Source organism: Tasmannia lanceolata, unplaced genomic scaffold (assembly GCF_043159265.1).
Source record: "Tasmannia lanceolata isolate RefF3 unplaced genomic scaffold, GAP_Taslan_0.1 ptg000006l, whole genome shotgun sequence".
NCBI classification, from domain to species: domain Eukaryota; kingdom Viridiplantae; phylum Streptophyta; class Magnoliopsida; order Canellales; family Winteraceae; genus Tasmannia; species Tasmannia lanceolata.
Genome location: NW_027518683.1, coordinates 44523025 through 44547500, shown reverse-complemented (window position 1 = coordinate 44547500; position 24476 = coordinate 44523025). Strand labels below are relative to the sequence as shown.

At 37.7% G+C, this 24476-nt stretch overlaps 1 long non-coding RNA gene and 2 pseudogenes across 1 annotated transcript; all 3 read right to left on the bottom strand.

Moving 5' to 3' along the window:
• Positions 1-485: 485 nt before the first annotated feature.
• On the bottom strand, positions 486-1616 carry LOC143878629 (uncharacterized). The gene is made up of 3 exons (XR_013251048.1): positions 1466-1616; positions 1058-1191; positions 486-901 (listed from the first exon to the last, which is right to left on the bottom strand). It is a non-coding gene; the product is annotated as an uncharacterized LOC143878629 (long non-coding RNA).
• Positions 1617-3766: 2150 nt separating this feature from the next.
• LOC143879060 (putative disease resistance protein RGA3 pseudogene) lies at positions 3767-4910 on the bottom strand (annotated as a pseudogene).
• An 18240-nt stretch (positions 4911-23150) lies between these two features.
• On the bottom strand, positions 23151-24469 carry LOC143879059 (putative disease resistance protein RGA3 pseudogene; annotated as a pseudogene).
• Between the last annotated feature and the right edge of the window lie 7 nt (positions 24470-24476).

Sequence of the window (24476 nt, the reverse complement as noted above, 5' to 3'; positions counted from 1 at the left end):
CCCTCCACCATATCCACAATCTCCTCCATAGCATCAAAAAATATCCAATGATACCCTGACTCTAAATTCACCCAATATATGAAGGGAGCAAGTGCCCTTACACTACTAGGGAATTAAGGAGGGAGGAATCCATAACCCAACTCCTTCTCAAGAGAGCTAGGACATCTACATCTTTAGAATCCGTCATACCTATCAGAACCGAACAGGCCCATCTGATAATGCTCTCATCATTATGAATAAGTCCACCACTACCAGCAAAGCTCGGTCACCACAGAAGATAAAATCATTTGCTAGATACTACGCTCCCTTTGTTGTTTCCCTTGTAGACACTTCTATTTCTCTCCTTCCAAACCAGCCATGAGGACCCAAGCCTCCACCATATCATCTATATCAATTGAAATGTCCATGGAAGTTGTGGTAAACAATGAGCAATGGGAAATATAGACCATGAGTTCACAGCTCATGGAAGGTTCAGGTTCATATAATAATATTTACATGATTTAATGCCACAATTCCATTTGAATGTTATCAAGTTTTCACAATAAAAATGAAACTCTATTTCATTGATACATGCTTTGGCCACCTAAACATCTCTTAGGAATGAATGCACCCACTATCACCCTGATAATATCTAGAAAAAGAAGTAATAGCTTAGCCCCAAAACAGAGTTTCTTCACCACATTCCCTAGGGATAAATGACTGTTGTTTTGATTCAGCCCCGCCCTTCAACCTTGATTTGCATAATACCCAGCCCTGAGAAGCATGAGGAAGGAAAATCTTTTGTAGTGGGTTTTAAACCTATTAAATCTTGACCGTAGATGTAATCCTGTGGCTGTCACTTGGGGGACGAATGGCTTTGCCCTGCGTCCTGATGGAGGTGAAACAGCCTCTATTCTGAAACCTATTTAAGAATGGAAATTATTATTAATGATTCTCGAGCTAAATCGATAATCTTTGGAATAACACCATAAAACATGAATCAGACAAGACAAACATACATGCTCAAATTGGAAGATAATAGAAATGAAAAATAGACTGTTAATTTTATTATTTTTACCTGTGGAGGTTGTGGATGGCAAGGAAGAGAAACTGAGTATAGTCCAGCGATTCATTCCCCAAATCTCATATGCATTATAGAAGCTTCTTCCACTTGCGAATTCCATACACTCACTTCTCGCACTGATTCTAATCCTGAAATCAAAACCACATCTTTTTTCTCAGATGCCTCTATCAATGCTTCAACATATTCATACGGAAGGATCTTTCTTGGTACAATTCTTTTAATTTTTCTTAAAATTATGGATATTTTGTTGTGAAAAACCTCAAATAGCAATTTGTGATTTCAATGGCAAAGCAAAATGAAAGAACAAACACAAGCAATCACACAAAGACACAAAGATTTATGTAGTTCGGCAAAGCCTACTTCACGGCGAAAGAAAAACCCACTAGAAGATTAAGAGATTACAAGGGAAGATCAGTGTCTCGCACCAAAATAGCCCAAGAAACCCTAGCATACCCTTTTCCACTTCTTTTGAGCTCTAAAACCCTCTTTGAAAGACAAGACTCGAAAATAGCCCTAAAAAACCCCTTTTATAACGCAGGCCCAAACTTGCTTTTAACGGCCCTTATAAACGGGCCTTATCCGGGTCGCACACAATATTTTGGACCAACCGGGTTTAATTCAAGACACCCAACTCAACAGATTTTAATAATACCAATGTAATCTTGGGCCAATCTTGGCCGCCTTCTCTACATTGTTCCTCCAGTTTAGGACAATATAAAATCTCCAACTTTTCAAGTGTGGTGGGGAGGCCATAATCATTAATCTCATCATCAGGAAACAGGGAATAGAGTTGATCGCAGTTTGAGATTCTCAATTCTTCGAGGCAGGTGAGATTTTCCAGTTGAGTGGGCATGAACTTGAGATTAGAACAGAAAGAGATTTCTAGTGTTTTGAGTGTGATGGGAAGCCCCCCTCTCCATTTGCCAAGGACTCTAGGTTGCGACAGCTATAGATCTCCAAATGTTGGAGAGAGGGTAGATCTTGCAACCAGTCTTCCGTGGACCAACACTTCAAATCATCACACTGGCTTATTTGTAACCTCTGAAGAGTGGTTAGGGGTTTCAGCAACCCATGTGGTAGTGATCTTAGGCTTTCAAATCGTCTAATAGTCAATATGGAAAGAGAGGTGAGGTTAGGCACTGACGAGCATAATAGCTTCTCACCACACCACTGTAGTTCTAATTGAAAAAGAGATGGGAGCATCGGGAGGGCCCTCAATTTTTAACATTCACTTATACGCAGCATTGTGAGGGCAGGAAGAAGGTTGGCTTCGGGAAATGCCTCGAGCTTGGGGCAATTCTTTAAGGTAAGCTCAAGAAGATAGGGAAGATGGCTATCAGGAGGCAAGAGGCGTTTGCATTTTCTACAATACTCAAAGGCAATGCTTGTTAAATTAAAGAGATGCCCTATCCAACTTGGGAAGCTGACACCACCATACAAATTTATGAGTAATTTTTTGAGGTTTGCATGGGGTTGGAGGCCTTCCAAGACCGTCTCGTCATTAACCATTCCATCTTCTGAATTATCATATCGATTCCATTCCATCACTAACTCATCAAGGTATTTTTAATCTTTCAAATTGGCTTCTTTTGCCTCCTCTATGTTTTGCACGTTCTTGAGACCCGAAATGCGAATTCCTCCTTTGATGTTCCTCATGTTCTTCAACTCTCCAATCTGACATCCACTCTCTTTGCACACTTTGAATGCCGGCAATGTTTGGAGAGAAGTTAATTTTCCAATTCCTGGAAAACAAATCGAATGAATCAACTGCCAACCACTCGGGCTCGAATCTACATCAATATGTCGTAGATTAACTAGATTCGTGATACCTTTGGGTAACCCATTAAGATTAAAGCAAAATTTCAAATATAGCATTTGGAGATTACAAAGACTGGTTATTGATTCAGGTAGCCTATCTATCTTTGTGCCAGAGAGGTCAAGGTAGCGTAGATATTTTAAATGGCCAATCGAATCGGGTAAGCCTTCAAGATCCTGGCATTGTTTCAGACTTAGGGCTTGCAAATTACACAGACTACTTACTGATTCAGGAAGCCCATCTATCTTCGTGAAAGAGAGGTCAAGGTAGCGTAGATGTTTCAAATGGCCAATCGAATCTGGCAACTTGTAGATTTTTGACCAACTCAAATCCAATATAGGCAAGCATCTCAACTCCTTGACTGCATCATTAAGAATCAGCTTGTCAATGGAAGCTAGATCTATCAATAGTAAAGTGCGCAATCTCTTAAATTTGTTCAAGGCCTCCAAAGACATTGAACCTTCTTTGTCGCCAATCCTTAAAAAATGACGCGCCATTTCAGGGATGGTTCGTGACGTACCATCTTCCATTCTAAAATATTCGTCACCTAAGATAGATTCTGCTAGATCATGCATGAGATCATGCATCACGTAAAATGAAGTCCCAGATAATTGAGTATAATATTGAAAGAAAGACTTTAGCAATAAATCATCAAATATCTCTCCACCTATATCTTTGGGTTGAATGAAGCCCGCAGCCATCCATTGCCGGACCAGCACATCCTTCCGAAGCCAACAATCTTTAGGAAATATGGCACAATAGGCAAAACACTGCTTTTGATTAGTTGGTAGGTGGTGATAGCTCAATCTCAAAGCTGGAAAATTTTATTTTCATCATCCTTCCATATTTCGCTTGTCAAAATTCTTTCCCACTCGCTCACATTCCTTTTAGAAGACAAAATCCCCCCCCAATGTCTTTACTGCCAAAGGCAAGCGTTTGCATTTCTTCATGATTTGCCTACCAATTTCCTCCAATTTGGCATGGGCAGTTGAAAGTCCTGCACGCCGAGTAAACAATTCCCAACAATCATTATTTGATAAACCCTTTAACTGTTGCAAAGGCATTGCGCCCATCATTCTTGCAACCCCTTCATCTCGTGTAGTTACAATAATTTTACTTCCTTTTGCTCCAACTCCAAAAGGAGCTCGTAGACTGTCCCAACTATGAATTTGATTTTCACCCCACACGTCATCGAGAACAATTAAAAATTTCTGACCGTTGAGTTTCTCTTCGAGGTGATGTTGAGCGGCATCCAGGTATGAGAGATCACACTTGCTTCCACTTGCAGATTCAACAAGTGCCTTTGTTATTCTCAATACATTAAAATCTTCAGACACACAAGCCCAGGCTCTTAGCCCAAAATGCGTCTTTACCCTCTCATCGTTGTAGACGAATTGAGCAAGAGTAGTCTTCCCAAGCCCACCCATGCCAACTATTGGAAGAACAGACAATTCATCATCATCTGATCCCAACAATTGTATTATTTTCTCTTTCTCGACTTGTCTACCAATAACATCAGATTCATTTACCAAAGAGCTAGTTTCTCTTTGGAGAGGCCTCCCTCCATCTCTCTTTTCCAGATTGAGGTATCGTCCTTCATTTGCTATCACATCAAACCTCTCTCTAATCTCCCTTATCTTACATGCTATGTCACGTACGTTTGTATAGAACTGGATTATTAGAACTGAAAAAGGAGGAGATGGAGTGGACTACCTTCTGTCTCTTGCTTGTTTGAACTTCGCACATCAACGCAGATCGTCGAGCTTCGGTCGCAACATCGTCCAATAAGTCATCAGCGTTGTAAGCGATATTCTTGAGCTTTCCAAGCCATTTTCGAACAGCCTTAGAACTAACTTGCTTTTCCTCAGCATCTTCAACCACGCCTTCAATAATTGTCACTGCGCTCTCTAACTTGTCCAGCTCCTCCCCAAAACCCCATATTGATTTAATGTCTTGTAATGCCGATTCCTTCAAATTGCCAAAGAGGGCATCAATAAGATGGGATACAAACATTTGTCCTATTTCTACCATACCTTCTCCTCTTGAAAAGAAGACAGCCCCAAGATGTTTCTGTCTATAGTGCAGGTAGAGAAAATAGCAGGAGCTTCAGGACCTGCTGTTGCAACAACAAATAATGAAGCAAGCACTATAGAGGCAAGAGGTATCAGCTTCAACTTCTTGCAATGAAGTAATGGAGAGAGAGGGATGATTTAGCTTTTGTTTGATTATTGAATTTCAAAGAGTTGAAACTTATTAAATTATGTCTATCTATTAGGGACTTTCACATAAGGGCATTTTGTGACAGGCTCTTACATGAAAACAGAACCTTACATGAATTAAATGAAGTTGTTTAGTAGATTAGTAGTTTAAATTAGATGGATTAGTTGGCCTGCTGACGACACACCAAATAAGACAAAATCTCGTGAAAATTGAGCCTGTGTGGCTGCTCTCATGCAACAGCCAACCGCGAAATGCCCTTCTGCTAAAGTCCCTAGAAAATCTCTTGTAACAAATATTCTTGTAAAAAACAAGGTCTCCCAATTCATTCGAGAGATTTATAACAAACACAATTTCTACTATTTTATTATCGTCATTTTGGCTGCTTCTTAATTCAATCGCCAGTCTTTCTATCTTTTCGTTTTTTTTTTCTGTTTCGAGTGTAATGATTTTAGCTATCTAGCAGCCAGGATTTTTTTTTTCATGATAAAATAGTGCCTCAAAGTGTTGTGAGAGTGGTTAGTCCATTACATTTGGAGTGAAGATTTTTGTTTCCTGATTTTTCAGGCTTTTCTTGCCCTCTCCTCGCCAAGTCCCATTCCCAGCCTCCCTCACCAGATGAAGAAGCTAATTTATCATGAAAATAAATTCGTGGTAGCCAAACGTGTCCTTCTTCTCTTTTGTTTTCCTTGTTCTCAATTTCGTGCTTGTTATGTGTGGATCCATCTATTAGTCTAGCCAAATGCCAGTTGAGAACACCTTTATTGGATAATCCAAGTCTCTTTATCCATCAAGCTTCATTTGGGAGCCGTTTGGATATGTGGATTTTAGAATTCAGGTTTTAGTTTGAAAACAGGGTCAAAGAGGGTTCACTATCAAGTCTGTATGCTGTACTGACATTGTTTCTTGTATTTTACGTAAGAAATCTAAGTTTTAGAAATCTCTCCCCCATCCTGAGATTTCTAAATCCTGGAAACATGGGACGATCTCCTGTTCTCTTGCTATCAGAAATAAGGGCGAGGAATCAGAAAATGACGCTTCTCTCAATCGAATCGACAATTTTGAGGAAATCCAAGATTCTAAAATCCACAAGCTGCCCCTTGGGGTTCAGCTAAGTACAGCTAAACTATTAATTTTTGTAATCCTTTATCTTAACCATGAGATGTCCGTTTAGGATGGGCTAATGTTGTACAAGATTCATGATCTTGATTTTACATGCATCACCACTTTGCCTTCTTGTAGGACCCAAAAATTGTTGCCCAGCATATGAAAATTTAGGTTTTCTAGGTTAGGACTTAGGACAGATTTTTTCTAATTTTAATATAATGGGAATCCCTTCACACTATATGAGGATTTGTGGAAGATAGGTTTTCTTAATGCTTAAAATAATGGGATTCCTATCACACCATATGGGAATTAGGCGTGGAAGATAAGGATAGTTTTTTGTAGCTAGGGTAGGTTTTCTCCATTTCTTAATATTGTGGGTTTCCCAATCACATAGTTTATAAATCTTATTTGAAAAATGTTAGAAGAGATGAGCTTGTTTGGCTTATACCAACATACACATATGGGGCCATTTGTGGCATAAGGTTAACCACTATAAATCCAACTAAATTCGACTAATCCTTTCCTTCTACAAGGTGAGTGAGGCCGGCAAATTTGAGTATTTGACTAATCGGTGTGTCGTGTGAAGCGATACCCATTATATTAAAAATTGGAGAAAATCTATCCGAACTTAGAAAACCTAAATTTTCACATGGGGCACCATGTGAAAGTAATAGGTTTTCAAAGTTAGATTTTTAATATTATTTGATTCGAATCACAATATATGCGGATCATGTTTCCTGTAATTCTTAATATAATGAGAAATAGTCAAATTTTGGCGACGGACTCAATGTGGATGATAAGGATTAGGATATGTTTTTTCTTCTTCTCCAATTCTCACTGTTCAGTTGCTGTACTTCTTAGTGGAATCAATTGGAAAGTAGTGCTTTTAGGCTAAAAGACAGAACTCCAGACGTTAGATTGCTGCAGTTTAGAGGCATGAGGAAAATGACGTGGGGGGAAGATGGCTGATATGGAGTGAAAGCATAGTTAGCAAAACTCCGTTTTAAACTACATTTTTTTTTTGAAAAAAACTCGTTTTGTTGGTGTGCCGTTTAATATTCGTTTAAAACTTTCACAATGCAAAAAAACTCCATTTTTATTAGGCAAACGTTTTAAACACGTTTTTTGGCTAACTTTCCAACTTTACCCCATCCATATTTTGTAAATGATAAAATTTTAAACTCATTTTTTCGTGTTTCCGTTTTTTTTACTACATTTTTTTTTGAACCGAAACCGTTTTAAACTCGAATTTTTGCTATCCCGTTTTTTTGCCGAATCACGTTTTGCTAACTATGAGTGAAAGTTGGGGGCACATTTTCTAAAAAAAATTGGGCCGGGTTGGGTATCCTTCAGGTCGGGTTCGGGTTGAGTTTTCCCAGCCCAGGATGAGTTTGAGTTGGGTTTGGGTTGAGGGCTTGGGCAACCTGACCCGACTGAAACCGGACATTTTTTATCATTTGTTTTTTTAGTAAGCTTAAAAACTTGGTTTGAGTCAGGTTGAACTCAGGTCAGGTTGAACCTCATCGACTTGGAACTCGGGTCAGGTTGGGGTCAGGTTGCGTAAATGGTTCCTAGGTCGGGTACGGGTTGGCCTCCACCTGACCCAACCCGACTGGAGTTGCACCCCTAATTTTGAAACTTCGGAATCCTTCCAACCCGACCCAACCCGACCCGGGTTGCACCCCTAATTTTAAAACTTCGGAATCTTTTTTCATCGTGAACTTTGGATGCAACCTTGGATTCCAAAACCACTGATTTTAGTTTTTAATGTTTAATGAGGAATTGTATCATAGCATATTTTATATACTTTTTGTTAGGATATTATGAATATAAAATATGTTCTTTTGCAATAAATCACACTTTCTCCAATCAAAATAAACACGCAAAACTAAATTCTTATTTGAACATTGAACACGTTACAAAGACAAGGAAATTAATACATAGAAGATCATCAAGACATGCCTTACTAAAATCTATCACTAGTGTAATATATGAAAAATACAGCAGCATCATTCTTACAAGAAGCCAAAGCTAGGCATACAAATTAGGTTTTGAAACAAGTTAGTCTTCAATTGCCTTCGACATCCCAACCAATACTCCCCATTATCTCGGTAGTTTCAGTTGGTAGGATTCTCTCAAAAGTTTCATACTCCCCACTGAAATTGCATAAACTCCCCCCACCAGGGCAAGCTTCAATTTGAGCTCAAATGAAGTAGTCTTCACTTTCTTTCAAGAGCACCTTCAACCACAGTATTTGAACACATCCTTCTCACCATCAATGGCATCCACATGGTCCTTCCAGTAGCTCAAGTCCTTGATGACTGCAAGCTAGAAGGTAACAGATACACTGCTCATTTACCGCCGACATGTCAAATTAAAACATCAATGCAGAAGTAGTAGAATGTTATATAAGTGAAGCTAGATTGTCTAATGGTGCCAATCCCGCCATATCATTTGAGAAGGACAATGGTTAATGCTCGATATGGTCTGGCATGATCTTAGAGCTTTTCTCATTAAATTATTGTCAAAGATCCCTTTGGTAAGCATCTACGCAGGCGCATACCCTAGGAAAAAAAAAGCATCACTGGGAATATTATAAAATGTTGTAGAATAAGCCAATAACACTATGTTGTATCCGAAATATTTAAGAGTTAAAATGAAATTTCTCACTTTTGAAGTTCTGATATACTGGTAATATGATAATTATCTTAGGAAGTGCATGAATGTGTGTACATGCACAACCTGAAGGAAAGAAAAGCACTTCATATCCAAAAGAAAACATCAACTACTAGTATATTTACAAGATAATAAGTGATGAATTGAACTGCCCATCGACAGCTAATCAGAAGTTGCTAAAAAAGGGCCCCAAATATAAATTTTTTTTCCAAAAGTGGATCTAATATAAGAACCATACCGTAGCAGGACGATGGAAACAACATCCTAAAATTTAGCTTTGTATTACAAAAGCATTTATGAAATATCCACCCATGTTGTATACAGCCTGCTGAAGAGCATTTTGAAATGAAAAATTAGAGGAACTGCACTTAATCAATAATAAAACTAGGAAAATATACGTGAACGTAAAATTAACAAATTGATTTCCTTTTGACCAAAGGTCCTAAAGGATGCAATTTTCATGTGATTCTGAGGAACTCCATTAGCTAAATATGCCTGAAAAAATATATAAACCATAACAGAATGATGTTTTGATGGAACAAAGCCATATAATATGCAAATAACACTTCACTATAACTATTTCTTGAACTTGATATAGAACTGAAATCACACAGGGATTCAGCTTCTCTTTATACTTCATAGTCTTAGGGTCAACATTCTCGAGACGCTGAATTAGTGGGATGCAACAGAATCACGTTGTATTCAACAAAGAAAATATGAAATGGTGCAAACCATGATCAAGTACTATAAGTGTCTGAATCAATCGGAGAAAATGTTTTATGCTATAACACATGAACTGACACTAATCAAAAGATGTTCTCTTCTCTGATAATATTTCTGTATCTCAACTCAACTCAACAAAGCCTTTGTCCCAAACTAGTCAGGGTCGGCTAATTTTCTATAGGATTCATTTCATATAATATTTTTCTATCATTCCAAAAAATAAAAATTACAAGAAATTACCTATCCATTGAAAGAAGTGCATAAATATAAAGAGTGGACATGAGTCGGGATGTGCATACCTGATTTTATACAAGCAAATTGCTCCAGAGTTCACATGTAAAGCATCAAAACTGCATAAATACAAATAGTGGACAAGAGTCAGGATGTGCATCCTTGTGCTTGCCATGGCCAGTATGAATGCCAAGCAATGGAGCATTCAATTCCTTGTATGCTACACCGATTGGGTGGGTTTTAGAGGGAGGGTAATTCGGGTATTTACATTTTCTATCTATAGGGAATTTTTATGATTTCTTGAATCGAGGTTAAGTTTGGGTGGGTTTTAGTAGGTGATATCAACAATCTCCTCCGGCATAAAAAAACATCGAATGATACCCCGACCCTACATTCACCCACTATATGAAGTGAGAGAGTGCCCTTACACCACTAGGTAATTAAGGAGCGAGGAATCCACAAGCCAACTCCCTCTCAAGAAAGCTAGGACATCTACATCTTTAGAATCCGTCATACCTATCAGAACCAAACAGGCCCATCTGATAATGCTCTCATCATTTTGAATAAGTCCACCACTACCAGGAAAGCTTGGATTAAGCTAAAACCATAAAAGTTCAGCTTAACTAATATAGGGCCAGGAGGCAGCCTCCTAGCTGCTGGTGATTGGAGCATATTGCACTTAAGTGAATCACATTCAATAGATGGAAGACATCGATGTTGAGAATGGCTATTGTTGAGGAATTAGTTTCCTAAACGGAAACAACTCTCCACCGACTCTCTTCCTTTGTGCCTATCTATTACGGTTTGTAAAACTGTGAGAGTGGGCCACACGTAGGATGTGAAGCTTAGTTTTTCTAGGTTTGAAAACCCACGTACACAATAACTCTAAAAATAAGCTATTGGCTTAATACTTTGTGAGAGAGCAAATAGTGATAAATCCTTGTGTGAGAGAGAGGTAGAACAGTTTTCTCTTCAAAGGGGTGGGTTCGTCTCTTGTAAAGGGTTGTTCTTGAGTTGTTTTCTATTTGAGAGGGTGAGTGTGTACTCTGTAATTTTCTCTTTGATTAGTGAAGAAGAAGTCTCCGTTGCTGCCCCGTGGAGTAGGCATATTGCCGAACCACGTAAAATCTCTGTGTTATTGTCAGTGGCTTTAATTATTCTTTTACTTTCTGCTTTTGTTATCGATCTTGTGGCCGCTGCGTACTCTAACAATTGGTATCAAAGCTATACAGGTTGTCAGATCTTCACAGAAGATTGATTGTTGATCGTGGTTGCTCAGGTTGAGATGGCTAGTTCAAGTTCGACGAGATTTGAAGTGCCGAAATTCAACGGATCAAATTACGCGTTGTGAAAATTGAAGATGAACGAGGTTTTGGTCAAAGAGGATTGTGCGGTCGCGATTGAAAGTATTGAAAAAAGCCTACTGATATGACTGATGCAGTTTTTCAAAAGAAAAATAAATTAGCAATGGCCGATTTACTTCTTGCACTTGATGATTCGGTATTGTTCAATGTGTCCGATGAAACCACTGCAAAAGGTTTATGGGACAAATTGAAGAATCTGTACAAAGGGAAATCTATGTCAAATAGGATTTTCCTTCATAGACAATTATACAACCTAAGGATGAAAGATGGGTCTTCATTGCAAGAACACCTTAATGAATTTAACACCCTCATTAGTAGATTGACTGTTGTTGATGTTAAAATTGATGAGGAAGAGAGAGCTAGTCTCTTGTTATGTACTTTGCCAAGTTCGTGGGATAGCTTGATTATGAATTTCGGTAATATGAAAGACCTCACGATGGAGATTGTAGTTTCTACATTGCTATCCGAAGAGAGTCGCAGAAAATCTGGAGCGGACTCTTCGGGTGATGTAATGACGGTAAGTGGAAGATCCATGGAGCGAGGTGGTGATACAAAACATAATTCAAGATCCAAATCGAAATGGAGGAAAAATTTACGGTATTGGAATTGCCAGAAGAAGGGTCATGTGCAAAAGAATTGTAAATCTCTCAAAGGGAATCAAGATAAGCCCAAATCTGATTCGCATGATTATGAGTCTAGTTCAAAGAATTCCCATGAAAATTTAGCCGAGGAAAGTGCTTCAGAAGATGGTGAATTGTTGTCTGTTCTTCCACCAGATATTAGTTATGCTGAGTGGATTTTGGATTCTGGCGCTTCATTCCATATGACACCATGCAGGGAGTCGTTTTATACTTTCTGGTTGTGTGATGGAGGAACTGTTTACATGGGTGATAATAACACATGTAAAATAGTGGGAGTTGGAGATGTCAGGATTACTATGTTTGATGGCACAATACATACTTTTTCTGATGTGAGACATGTACCTGGGTTGCGAAAAAAATTGCTTGCATTGGGAAAATTTGACAAAGATGGTTACAAATTTTCTGGAGAAAATGGTCGATTGAAGATTGTGAAGGGGGCACTCATTGTTGCAAAGGGAGAGCTACAGGGAAGCTTGTACCGTTTGATTGGGGACAAATACCGTTTGATTGGGACAAAATGGTCGATTCCGAGAGAACGGCCAGAAGAAGAAAAATTCTACTGGACCATTTCTCGGAGTTCCGAGAAAATGACCAGAGTATGAAAAATACTATTGGACCATTTCTCAGAGTTCCGAGCTCGGAGCTCCGAGAAAAATCTTGGAGTTCCGAGAAGCCTAAAATAAGCAGATTTTTGAGATTTTATTGCTTATTTGATTTTGGGCTTTTGAAACTCAATTCCTATTACAATTTTGGAATGTTTATGAGGGTTCCAACATGTTGGTCCACCACATAATCATTCACTTAACCATTTTAGTTCTTAAGTGGTTTTAGAAACTATTTTGAAAACCTTGCCTTGAACTTATAAATCTAAAGAGAAAAGATGTACAATGATATCTATGTAACCTTTAACTTCTCTTTAGTCTTGGTCTTCAATTGATCTTCCATCTTGTGTATGCTTGCTTGAGAGATGATGTGAGCTCCACTTAGCTCCTTTAACTCTTGTGTGGTACATCTTCAAGCATGACCATGTAGTGTGTTGGTTTCTTCAATGATCAATCCTATCTTAAACACAACACGTCAAGGCAAATTGATTAGTATTCAATAACATAATCAATTATGTTTAGAATCATCAAAACAAGATAGGAGAGTAGACCCTTGGGCTTACAATCTCCCCCTTTTTGATGATGACAAACAAAATTGATTATGAGGGTGTGTGTGGAGTGATATAGTAGGCAAGTGAATGCAGGAACTCCCCCTCAATATATCCACAATGATAAATGATAACTATTAAAAGCATTTGGTGCATAAAGGCAGTTGAATAGATAATCAATTTCAAACTTCTCCCTCTTTTGTCATCGACAGAAAGGGTGAACTAAAATGTACAGCAATTTAGGAGTAAATGAAAATTGAGTTAGGTACTCCCCCTAAATCAATGCTTATGTTATAAAAATATTTAGCCAAGTAATGCACATATACCTGTTCATGATCGAGATGTTGACATACGTCAAATTGTTAGGTATTTTTAATTAAAGTGAAGGTACCTCTCCATCTTTGAAAAGTAAGAAGGTTAAGAGTACCAATTGAGTGATTTTTAAGATTAATATTTGACATCTCATTCATGCAGATAATACCAAACAAGGATGATATATAAATACTATATAGATAAGCTGGTGAAATGCACATAGTATTTATTTGGCAATTTCTTTGACTTGATCCGCACTCCAAATGTTTAAGACACTTCGGATATAACATATTCTATCATCACTAAGGGGTTTTGTAAAGATATCTGCAAATTGTTCCTCAGTGTTGATATATTTTAAGCAAATATCCCATTTTTGTGAGTGATCTCTAATGAAGTGGTGCCTAATCTCAATATGTTTTATTCTAGAGTGTTGTATGGGGTTCTTTGTCAAGCTTATAGCACTAGTATTGTCGCATTGGATGAGAATATTTTTCATTTTAATTCCATAGTCCATCAATGTGCTTTTCATCCATAGGACTTGTGCACAGCAGGCTCCAGCTGTCACATATTCTGCTTCTGTTGTGGACAGAGCTACTGAATTTTATTTCTTGCTAAACCATGAAACAAGTGATTTTCCCAAGAATTGACAAGTCCCACTAGTGCTTTTCCTATCCACTCTACATCCAGCAAAGTCTGCATCTGAATATCTAATGAGAGTGAAGGCAGTGAATCTTTCATACCAAAGTCTCAGACTTTGGGTTCCTCTCAAGTACTTAAAGATCTTCTTGACTGCCGATAGGTGAGACTCCTTTGGATTTGATTGAAATCGAGCACAGAGACAGATAGTAAGCATAATGTCTGGTCTGCTCACTGTCAAATAGAGTAAGCTACCTATCATACCCCTATACATCTTTTGGTCCACAGATTTGCCAAATTCATCATTTTCTAGCTTAGCAGTTGTACTTATGGGAATTCTTGATGTCTTACTGCTATCCATGCCATACTTCTTTAATAACTCCTTTGTATATTTTTCTTGATTTATAAATATCCCATTTTAGTATTGTTTAATTTGGAGTCCTAAGAAGTAGGTTAACTCACCCATCATGCTCATTTCAAATTTATTTTTCATCAGAGTTGCAAATTCATCACACATTTTTTTATTAGTTGAGCCACAGATGGTATCATCCACATAAATCTGGACAAGGAGGATATCTTGATTTTCTCTTTTGATAAATAATGTTTTATCCACCTTTCCCATTTCAAAATCTTTTTCCACTAGGAAAGTGCACAGCCACTCATACCAAGCTCTAGGAGCTTGCTTCAACCCATATAAAGCTTTATCAAGCTTGAAGACATGATTTGGATGTTTGAAGTCTTCAAAACCTGGATGTTGCTCAACATACACTTCCTCTTGGATATAGCCATTTAGGAAGGCACTTTTGACATCCATTTGATATAGTTTAAATCCTTTATGAGATGCATATGCCAAGAGTATCCTAATAGCTTCCATACGGGCAACAGGAGCAAATGTCTCATCATAGTCTATTCCCTCCTCCTGATTGTACCCTTGGGCTACAAGCCTAGCTTTATTTCTAGTGATAATTCTATTTTCATCCAATTTGTTTCTATACACCCATCCCGTGCCAATGACTGGATGGTCACTAGATCTAGGCACTAGCCTCCACACCTTGTTCCTTTCAAATTAACTCAACTCTTCTTGCATAGCCATCAACAAATATTCATCCTTTTCGGCTTCCTTGATCGATTTTGGTTCTAATTCGGATAGGAACGCCAAGTTGTTACTCACACTGCTATAGTATGATCTAGTTCTTACTGGCGATGTGGCATCACCTAAGATTTGGGATTCAGGATGATCTACCAATATTCTCCTATCCCTAGGTAATGAGTCATCATCTTCATTCTCTACTTCCTCACTAGGTAAAGTATTACTTGTAGATGCATGGGGAGGAGCATTTGACTTAGGTAAGAGGTATTCAATAGGTTCATCCTCATCATGTGGCATTTCTTGAGGTGTTGGCTCTCTCTCATCAAATGTCACATGCATGGATTCTTCCACAACTAGGGTTCTTCTATTAAATACTCTATATGTCTTGCTATCTGTAGAATACCCTAAGAATATCCCATCATCCGACTTCTTATCAAATTTGTATAGGTTATCTTTAATGTTCAAGATATAGCATTTACAACCAAACACTCTAAAATAGCTTATATTTGGTTTCAAGTTTTTTCAAAGCTCATAAGGTGTTTTCTTAGAAATTGGCCTTATATATACCCTATTTATGATATAGCAAGCGGTGCTAACCGCCTCTGCCCAAAAGTATCTAGGGAGATCATTTTCATGCAACATAGTTCTAGCCATTTCTTGGAGGGTTTGGTTCTTTCTTTCTACAACCCCATTTTGTTGAGGTATCCTAGGTGCCGAAAATTTGTGTTTGATGCCATGTTCATTACAGTAAGTGTCAAAATGTAAATTTTCAAATTCTGTTCCATGGTCACACCTAATGTAAGATATGGCAATACCTTTTTCATTTTGTATTTGATTACACAATTTAAGAAAATTTTCATAGGTTTCATCTTTATGTGCTAAAAATATGACCCAAGTAAATCATGAGTAGTCATCCACAACTACAAACACGTACCTCTTTCCACCTATGCTACTTGTCTTCATTGGTCCAAAAAGATCCATATGAAGCAGTTGCAAGGGGTAGGTGGTTGAAATTATATTTTTAGGGGCAAATGAGCTCTTCAACTGTTTCCCTAATTGACAAGTTCCACAAATGTGATCTTTGATGTATTTGAACTTAGGCAATCCTCTAACAATGTCTTTTGAGGAGAGGGTCGAAATGAGATCCATTCCGGCATGACCCAACCTCCTATGCCACAACCAAGAATCTTCACTAATGGCATTAAGACAGGTCACATTTTGGAGTCTAAGATCATCTAGTCCAATAGTGTCAATGTTATTGTCTCTAGAACCTATGAATTTCACTTTTCCATCTATCTTATTTTTAACAATGCATTTGTCAGGGTTGAAGACTACTTCAAAATCATTGTCACACAATTGACTAATGCTAATAAGATTATGGGATAAGCCATCAACATAAAGTACATCATGTATGGGAGAGGTAGAGTTACCTATGGTGCCTTCTCCTTTGACTTTTCCTTTCTTGTCATCTCCAAAGGTAACATCTCCACCATCCTTGAGTGATAGGGATGCAAATTGAGTGAGATCTCCTGTCATGTGTCTAGAGCATCCACTATCAAGGTACCATGTGTTCTTCTTGTTATGGCTTTTAAGGCATACCTACATATGAATAGGCAAGTGAGATCCTTTAGGTACCCAAATCTTTCTAATCTTGCTAAGTTCATTTGTTTTCACTTTGGAGTTCAATTTGATTTTATCTTGTTTAGCATATATGCAGGCACCTTTATAATGTCCTTCTAGACCACAATAAAAACAAGTTTTGGTTCCACTAGAAGAAGCCTTTACAAATTTGTTTTTATAGTTTGATATGGTAGTATTCCATTTATGTCCAAGTCCACTTTTATCATGTGATAATCTTTGAATATTAACAAGCCTATCCAATTTTAGTGAACTATGTTCAAATTTTTCAAAAAGTTCTTTAGTTCATCATGTTCAAAAGATAGTTTACTATTTTCATGCTTTAGCTTGTTGTTTTCAATAGATAGTTCTTGTCGATTTTCATTTAAGATTTTGATGGTAGCATTTAAATCATGAATTTCAACTTTATATTTTTTATTTTCATCATCTAAAAATTCATGGTCTTTCTTTAACCAACCAAATTCTTTTGTCATGTTAGAAAGAGAATTTTCAAGTGATGCATTTTTATCAAGTTCTATTTCAAGTTCATCATGTGCACTTTGCAAGGAATCAAGAACTTCTTTTAAGATAATGACATCATTTAAAGTATTTACCTCTTGATTGTCATTTGTTGAGGCCATGAAGCAAACATTCTTTGCTATCAAGCAATCTTCTCCATCATTTGGTTCGCCTTCACTTTCATTGTCCTCATCCCATGTGGCGGTCATTCCTTTCTTCCCTTATCTTCTCTTGAAACGATTGTTTGAGGTAGGTTCATTGTTGAGTGGACAATCCGGGCGAATGTGTCCAAGTTTCTTGCACCCATAGCATCGGGGTTGAGATGATCCGTCACCGAGCTCTTCTTTCTTCTTGAATGGAGGATTGGTCCTTCTATTTCTCATGCCTCCCATATTCCTTTGCAAGAACTTGATCCTTCTTGTTAGGAGGGCAACTTCATCTTCCATGTCTTCCTTTGCCTCTTCATTATCACCTACATTACAAGCAAAAGCAACACCTTTTTCTTTTTCAATTTTATTTTCAATTTCGGGTGCTTTTATTTTGAAAATCATCTCATGGGTTATCAAGGACCCTATTAGTTCATCTAGGTTCAATGTATTCATGTCCTTGGCTTCGGTGATTGCGGAGGTTTTGGATTCCCATGACAAAGGTAGGGATCTAAGGATTTTGGTTACTAAATCTCTATTTGAAAATTATTTTCCAAGTCCCCTTAGTCCATTTACCAGGTTAGTGAATCTAGTGTACATGTCGGCAATAGTTTCATCGGGTGTCATTTGAAAGAGTTCATATTGCCTAAATAGATGATTCATTTTAGATTCTTTAACTTGGTTGGTTCCCTCATGGGTGACTTCTAAGGTGTCCCAAATTTCCTTAGTCGAATTCAAATTTGACACTCTATTGAATTCTCCTGGTGACAAAGTACAAATTAGGGAATTCATGGCTTTGGCATTGTAGTTTGAGGCTTGTTGTTCGGCTTCGGTCCAATCGTTTAGATTTCTAGTGGGTAATGTATATTCATTATTAATGGCTCTCCACATTTGGTAATCTTGGGTTAAAAAGATTTTCATTTTGGTTTTCTAAAATCCATAATTTGTTCCATCAAAATAGGGTGGCCTAGTGTTTGAGTAACCTTCATGGTGTTGAGGATAGTTTGCCATTTTTAGAATCTTTTCTCTAGACTGGTTAGGGTTTTTAAATAAAGTAGAGACGAGGCTCTGATACCAATTGAAATAAACAAGAGAGGGGGGTGAATTGGTTTTAACACTAATTTATACCTTTTTTAAAATTAAGTATTAAACGTAATTTAATTTTTCTTCTCTTGATTAGAATTTTGGTTAGTGCAAATAAGATTAAAGACAAAATGAAATGCCAAACCAAAATCAAGAATGAAAGTGCAAGAACAAGAAAGAACACACCGATATATAGTGGTTCGGGCAAAGCCCTACTCCACTCTTCTTAAGATTGTCCTTAAGGTTTTCCACTATGTGAGACCTCCACGATGCCCGGCTCCGAGGCGATTACACTTCCAAGGGATATTAAATAAGGATGCCCTTACACCTTTACACCAACTCTCCTTCTTCACCGAGTTCTAAGCGATGCTCCCTAGGGTATTAAGATAGGATGCCCTAGCCACCTTTACAAGAAATAGAAGATGAATAGCTTGGCTTCTCTTGAAAGCTTGATGCACTTTGTAGTCCCTTGATTGCTCTTCAATAGTGGTTGCAAGTGAAAGCTCTAAATCCAAACTCAAAAGATTTGCAAGTGCAAGGCAAGTTTGGGGAAAAATAAATTCTTAAGCTCAAATGGGTTGCAAGTGTGTTTGAAGGCTTAAGGAAGTTTTTCAAATGTTCAAGAGAGGAAAATAATCCTCTTGAATGAGTATATATAGCCGTTTTACAAAATATGACCGTTTGGGGGTGTTAATATAAAAAACCAGATTTTAATTCAAATCCCAACAGCTCTTTTCTCAGCTGTCGTGACCATTCTCGGAGCTCCGAGAAATTCTCGGAGTTCCGAGACAAATTCTCGGAGTTCCGAGAGAACAGCCAGAAGAAGAAAAATTCTACTGGACCACTTCTCGGAGTTCCGAGAAAATGACCAGAGTATGAAAAATACTACTGGACCATTTCTCCGAGTTCCGAGAAGCCTAAAATAAGCAGATTTTTGAGATTTTATTGCTTATTTGATTTTGGGCTTTTGGAACTCAATTCCTATGATAATTTTGGAATGTTCATGAGGGTCCCAACATGTTGGTCCACCACATAATCATTCACTTAACCATTTTAGTTCTTAAGTGGTTTTAGAAACTATTTTGAAAACCTTGCCTTGAACTTATAAATCGAGAAAAGATGTACAATGATATCTATGTAACCTTCAACTTCTCTTTAGTCTTGGTCTTCAATTGATCTTCCATCTTGTGTATGCTTGCTTGAGAGATGATGTGAGCTCCACTTAGCTCATTTAACTCTTGTGTGGTACATTTTCAAGCATGACCATGTAGTGTGTTGGTTTCTTCAATGATCAATCATATCTTAAACACAACACTTCAAGGCAAATTGATTAGTATTCAATAACATAATCAATTATGTTTAGAATCATCAAAACAAGATAGGAGAGTAGACCCTTGGGCTTATAGTCGCATTAATACAAGAGAAACCGAACAACTAAATTGTCTTGCTCTCCATATTCTCCTGCACAAGGTTTATGACAAAACATCACTTTCAATTCAAAGCAGTAGAGTAAATTAATCTTTGAAAGAAAGAACACAAACTCAATCACCAAAAATACCATAGCCTTTACCGAATGCCTTAGGCCCTCCTCGTTCGAGATTGTAACAACCGATTGTGAGCCCCAAACCGATTATTGGACTCATAACTAGAAAGAATACAAACTCAATCACGAGCAATACCATAGATTTTACCTAATGCCTTAGGCCCTGTTCATTTGAGATTGTAACAACCGATTATCAGCCCCAAACCGATTATTGGACTCATAAATAACGTTTACTTATGAGTCCAATAATCGTTTTGGGCTCACAATCGATTGTCAGAATCTCAAACGGACAGGACCTTATTGATTAAAAAGGTCCTTCAGTTCTACACAGAAGTTCCAAATTTATAACAAACAAAATCTCCTATGAGATCATTTATAATATTCATATAATCCAAGCAGAATTATCAGACCAAGAAAACAAACATAAAGATCGGACCTAAAATTGTAACTATTGGAAACTTCAGACCTTTTTAACTTTGCTTTTTCACCAATTGTAAAATTCCATGATTGATTGATCTAGTAATCATCCCTGCAAAAGAATGCCATCTTCAAGTGAAAAGTAATAACTGGAAAGAATGGATTGGAGTCATCGAAAATTACTGATAGTTTAGAAGAACAAGCAGTAATGATAAAGTAACATATTCACCGCATCATCTAGAGGAATTGGAAACTAACAGATTTAGAACTTAATATAGAGAAATTTGAGTTTTGACTCCAATCCATTCTTTTACATATCATTGCTAGTTTTTTTTGTTTTCTTTTACATATCTTCATATTCCATAGGAAGATCCAAAACTACAAAACACAGAGAAATAAAGGGGAAAATATCAATTCTGGAAAGAATGCTGACGACAAACTAGGCAGATTTGTCCTGTTATTTTCTCACTCATAAGCCTTAGCTTCACACTCCCGAGACCGAGATAAATTTTTAAAAAAATGAAAAACCAAGCATTTCACCACCCATGTTAACTCGAAAGGCTAGAGAATACCAAAGGTAATAGCAACCAAGAAAAGCCATGCATATACGTCCTTCAACTAACTTAAAATGGTTGATATCAGTCACAGGTAATCATTCCAAAAAAAAAAAAAAAATTCTGTCACAGGTAAATTTCATCTCACCCCCAAGCTACCTGAGATTCCACCAAATCCTGTTGTTTTCAATATAATTTACAGGAGATTCGGGATGTTGTATGTCCTTCTGATGAAACTTTTTCAATCTGAAACACGTCCAACACCATGAAAATTAATGAAAGGCAACCTGAAATGCTCTTTGCTATGATCGCTTTCCCATGACCAAAGAGTTTCTTTTTCCACTGAGGCAGTCGCTGAAGCTTTAGAGTTGAAATCTGACTAAACAGTTTAATCAACACCCGGTATCATCATCATGGTGCCAGAATGATTCAAAACATTCTCAAAATGATTGCATTTCTCATAACACTGGTTTCTCATAGGTACTTTCTTTTTAGCATGTCTGCAACAAAGCCTAAGAGAAAATGGCTGTGAGGAATTGATGCCACAATCTATTAGAAAAGGAAAAAGAAATGAGCTCAGAAAAAACAAATGTATAAAACAAATCATTCAAGAAAGAAAGGACACAAACCCATCAAAATTATACCAAAAGCAGGGATGAATAAATAAAAGAATGGATACAAGAAGCCAAATAGAGGGAAAAAGAGGAAATGAAATCTCCAAACATAGGCAAGCAATCGAACAAAACCATGATAACAACACAAAAGCCATAAAAATATTGTCTCAATAAAGTTGGAAGGCAAATGCAATTTATAAGAACAGAAATGCAGACCATTTAAAAAAAAATAAAAAAGAAATGTCGTGCATTTTTAACATTAAAATACGAAAAGAAAACTAAGCATACCCATAAAAAATTGAAATGGTTGCTATTGTTGGAGTGGGCTGAATGTATTGAAGACTCGAGGAATATCACTAAAAAACATGAATCATACAATACAAACAGACATTCTGAAATTTTGGTTAACAGAAATGAAAAATAAACATTTAATTTTGATATTGTTACCTATGGTGGTTATGGATGTCGAGGAACAGAAACTGAGTGTAGTTCGACCATTCACTCCTCAATCTCACATGCATTCTAGAAGCTTCTTACACCACCGAATTCCATTGATTAACCTCCTGCACTGATTCTAATCCTGAAATCGAAACCACATCCTTTTTCTTAGATGCTTCGTCCATGCTTCCGTGTATTTCATAGGGAAGGATCTTTCTTGGCCCAATTATTTTAATTTTTCTTAAAATTATGGAGATTTCAATTATAACAATGCAATAGTGGAGAACATTTAAATAAAGAGTGAGATCACACCTATGCCTTGCCGGCCAATCTTGTCCGCCCTCGCTACACCGTTCCTTCAGTTTAGGACAACTTGATATCTTAAAATATTGAAGTGTAATGGGGAGGCCATAGTCATTATTTGTATTATCAGGAAACAAGGAATGGAGTTGAGGACAATATTCAATTATCAATTCTTTGAGGGAGGTGAGATTTTCCAGTCGAGTGGGAATGGACTTGAACCTAGAACCATGGATTTGAAGAGTTTTGAGTGTGGTGGGAAGCCCCTCCTCTTAATTTTCCAAGGACTTTAGGTTGAAACAGTCATAGATCTTCAACTGTTGGAGAGAGGGCAGTTCTTGCAACAAGAACTTGGGCCAATGCCTCAATTTATCACAGCATTCTATGTTTAACCTCTGAAGAGCAGTTAAGCGTAGCAGGAACCCACATGGTAGTGAGCCTAGGCGTTTAAATTTTGTGATAGTCAATATGGAAAGAGAGGTAAGGTTAGGCGCTAATGAGCCAAATAGATTCTCACCACACCTCCCTAGTTTTAAATCACAAAGAGATGAGAGCATCGGGAGGGCACTCAAATTTTCACAATCACTTATATCCAACATTGTGAGGGCAGGAAGAAGGTTGGCTTTGGGAAACACCTGCAGCTTTGGGCATTCGCTTAATGTAAGCTCACGAAGATAGGGAAGATGGCCATCAGGAGGCAAGCGATGTTCGCATTTTCTACAATCGCTAAAGGTAATGGTTGTTAAATTAAAGAGATGCCCGATCCAACTTGGGAAGCTGAGACCTCCGTACGATTTTATGAGTAATTTTTTGAGGTTTGTGTGGGGTTGGAGGCCTTCCAATACCCTCTCGTAATTAACTATTTCATCTTCTGAATTATCATCATACCCATTTCATTCCAACCCCAACTCATTAAGGTGTTTTTTATCTCTCAAATTGGCTTCCTTTGCCTCCTCCGTGTTTACCACATCATCAAGACCTGAAATGTGAATTTCTCTTTTAAGGTTCCTCATGTTCTTCAACTCTACTATCCGACATCCACTCTCTTTACACAACGTGAATTTCGACAATGTTTGGAGAGAAGTTAATTTTCCAATTCGTGGCAAAGAAATTGAGTACCACAAGTTCTGATCTAAATCAAGATGTCGTAGATTAATCAGATTCGTGATGCCTTTGGGTAACTCTTCAAGTTTTAAACAACACACCAGATTTAGCGTTTGCAGATTACAGAGACTAGTTACTGATTCAGGCAGCCTATCGATGTGCGTGTAAGAGAGGTCAAGGTAGCCTAGGTGTTTCAATTGGCCAATCGAATCTGGAAACTTTTTTATTGCAGTCCAACTCAAATCCAACACACGCAAGAATCTCAACTCCGTGAATGGATCATTGATGATTGGTGTCTTGAAGGAAAATTGAGTGTTCACTAGAAAAGTGCGTAAGCTTTTAAATTTGTATAAGTCCTCCAAAGATATTAAATCCTCTTTTATCCATGATTATAACGGGCCATTTTCGGGATGGTTCGTGACATATCATGTTCCATTCTAAGACATTCATCACCTGAGATGGATTCTGCCAGATCATGCATGAGATCATGCATCTTGTATATTGAAGTCTCACCAAATTGATGCGAATATTGAAAGAAAGACTTTAACGATAAATCATCAAATAAGTCTGCACCTATGTCTTCTAGGAGTGTGCTTCCTTTGGGCTGAATGAAGCCCACAGCCATCCATTGTTGAGCCAACACAACCTTTTGAAACTCATGATCTTTCGGAAATATGGAACAGTAGGCAAAACATTGCTTTTGATTTGCTGGTAAGTGGTGGTACCTCAATCGTAAAGCGGGCAAAATCTCATTTTCTTCATCCTTCCATATTTCGCTTTTCAAGATGCTTTCCCACTCACTCACATTACTTTTTGAAGACAAGATGCCTCCCAATGTCTTTATTGCCAAATGCAGGCCATTGCACTTCCACAGGATTTGCCTATCAATTTCCTCCAATTCCGGATGGGCATTTGAAATTCTTGCCCTCCGAGTAAACAATCCCCAACAATCATCAACTGGTAACCCCTCCAAAGAGTGGGAAGGAATTGTGCCCATCATCCTTGCAACCCTTTCACTTAGTGTAGTTACAATAATTTTACTTCCCTTTGCTCCAACTCGAAGGGGCACTCGTAGACTTTCCGAATGATTTTGATTGTCATCCCACATGTCATCT